Source organism: Daktulosphaira vitifoliae, unplaced genomic scaffold (genome assembly GCF_025091365.1).
Source record: "Daktulosphaira vitifoliae isolate Bord-2020 unplaced genomic scaffold, ASM2509136v1 Scaffold_895, whole genome shotgun sequence".
NCBI classification, from domain to species: domain Eukaryota; kingdom Metazoa; phylum Arthropoda; class Insecta; order Hemiptera; family Phylloxeridae; genus Daktulosphaira; species Daktulosphaira vitifoliae.
In genome coordinates this window covers 1-2845 of record NW_026100456.1, presented here as the reverse complement: position 1 = coordinate 2845, position 2845 = coordinate 1, and the positions used below count along the sequence as shown (strand labels likewise).

General features: G+C 30.2%; 1 long non-coding RNA gene across 1 annotated transcript; it reads left to right on the top strand.

The window, feature by feature from the left end:
• The first annotated feature begins 403 nt into the window (after positions 1-403).
• LOC126909688 (uncharacterized) lies at positions 404-1629 on the top strand. Its single transcript, XR_007705085.1, has 3 exons — positions 404-609; positions 1157-1413; positions 1493-1629. It is a non-coding gene; the product is annotated as an uncharacterized LOC126909688 (long non-coding RNA).
• Positions 1630-2845: the final 1216 nt, after the last annotated feature.

Genomic DNA, 2845 nt, shown 5'->3' with positions numbered 1-2845 from the left:
AGATAACAGTAATTGTAAGAGCCATCGGCCATAGTCAGTAAAGTAAAAATGATTTAAATTTAGTGAAGCTTATTAAATATTATTTTGTGCGTTTTCCAAATTGGTTAAATAGAAATATAATCGAAAATTATTCATTGTTGTTATTAATCAAAGATTTATAGTTTATTGTTTTAGAATATTTATACCCATTTAATTTGTGTTCGATAAAATAATTTCACGTTAAAATATAACACCAAAGTCCCATATTGCCAACACGTTAAATTGGTTGCGTATTTTTTCGTTAATTACTTTGTAGAGTGTGTATTGATAGGGTCATTGATAGAATTCAATTGTACTAGAGAAAATAACGATTTAGTTAATCAGGTATGATGCATGGAAACAACAATATGACGGTCATATACACTATATGTATTAAATCGATGTACAAGTAAAAGTGGATCATCACATCTCTATATCTAATCAGTTAATAATTTTTATTTTCAAGATGTGCTAATTTATATATCTAAATTAGAGTTTCATGTTACATTTCCTTTAAAATCTTGAGCGTGTTTTATAATTGTTTTAAATTTTTGTTTCAGGCTCAAGAGGTATCATCACAAGACTACGACGGTAAGTAAAATTATAAAAATATTATATTATAAATAAATAATATTTCATATTATTATTTTTAATTATTTTGAAAGACACATCAAAATGTATAGAAATAATTTATTACTAATAACCAAGACTAATGATTTTCTTTACCTCGTTAAAATTAATTTAATTAAAAAAAGCAATCGAGATAATAGTTAAAGCTTATCCAACTTTTTTTAAAAATAAGTTAACAGTTAAGTTTACAAAATCTTATTAACTTGAAGAGTTTATTTTTGTGCAAGTACTAGTAGGTATATGAATGTGATATATTTATAGAGTGATTATTTTTTTTCATACATTATATACAATTTTTTAATCATAAACAAAAAGATAGAACATAATTATATGTTATTTTATCTTCGAAAACACTATTTAATTGTATGCACAATAATCATATAAAATGCTTATTTAGCTATGAGCGTTTTTTAATTAATAAAAATAATCCATGAATTGTGTTTTAATATACGTGGTTTAAAAATATAAATTACTCGAATAAAACACTGTATTTTTTTTTGTTTTTCAGTTTCTGAAATACAGTGTTCGTTTTCATCGGATTCTCTGCGGGCGGGCAAAGCGTTACTGAGCGTTAAAGACGTAATATCTGCTAGACTGAAAAAACCAGAGGGTTTTAAAGGTCATCCATTGTTCGCAGACGACCGAACTGTAGATCCCTTGATCGACCCATTTTGTCAGATCCGACCGGACTTATCAGATGTATCCCTGTTGACTTATAACCTATTGGTCACAGACTTCACAAGGTGCGGTGTCCTCAAGAGAAACGTAGGTTTAAACCGTTTGGTTTTTCAATTAAACATTTTATGTGCCATGTCGTTAATTTTTCGTTTTGTTTTAACTACAGGGTTTCGTTCACGTCCGGGTGTGGTTCCCACAGTTTCCCGGCGTGGTCATGATGTCCGATCAAGAATTAATCATTATGTGCAAACCACCAGAACCGACTGTGATCGAAAACAAGGCCGCCGGTTTCGCCGGAAGTTTGTAAGTCTATACCCTTATGCATTGTTATTACAATTTGTAATATTAATCGATGATGACTATGAATTAAATACCGTGTACAACTAGACCGGGTCGTGTCCCAGTTGCAAAGTCGGATTTACAATGGCTATATGTAGTGTTAATTTTTAATAACTTTCTAGCAATCACCAATTATAATAACTTCCACTGAGAAAATGCCAATAGAATCATTAGGTCTTTGCTGATTTTTTAATGTAGTTCGTTATAGTACATTTGTTTTTTACGGTATTACTCCGTCGATTTGTTTGACTAATAGTATATAACATAAAAGGAATGTCAGTCTATTGATTTCGATCAAGTAATTAATTTATAATGATCATTTCAACAGTCGTAAAATCAACTTATCACTTATTTATTTTCTTTGAAAATGTTTAGTGCTTAACCCTTAAAGACCTAATGCATTTAAACGGGCGTGCAACAAAAGTTAATTGGTGGACGACTTTAAACAATTAATGCTATCGAATTTTCATTACTTAATACTTCATAGAGTTGTGTCTTTAAGAGTAATTGGATACATTTTTCAAAATATTTTTTATAATAATTACAATAGAACCAATAAGTACCGTTTGTTATTTTTGAGTGATGTATGATTAGAAGTGTTTTTACGGGTAACGCTATACACTTGTCTAGTTATGGTATATGAACTATTGTATAGTGCGCAACATTTTTTCCTAAATATTGCAAGCGAATACTCAAAGAAGAACTTAGTAATGTACACTACTACTATATTATGGTATTTATTAGGTTAGAAAATAATAACAATAACGATGTTAATGTGTATATGAATCAAAAAAGCGTCGGAACAGTAGCGTAACGGTTTGAGTAGATGGGTTTGTCGGCATATAAGGTGTTGACCGATATCATTGGTTACATACACGAAACTCGGCTGTTATATTTATTGAATAATGTGTATTTCAATATTATCGTTGGGTGTATGTGTGTACAGAGTGTTGTTACCGTGACCATTGCGATTGTGTGTGTGTATGGCTGACGAACCGTAAGCGTTTGATGAGGTGGTATTACTGTTACATTATTAAAGAATTTACCGGGTATAGCTCGTAAGAGTAAACTAGATAAGGCGGTAGCAACAATAGCCTAAATTACCCGTAAAAAGTTAAGATCACTCAAATACAGACTGAAAGAATATTAAGACGTGTTTGATTTTGGTATAGTTTTGTTT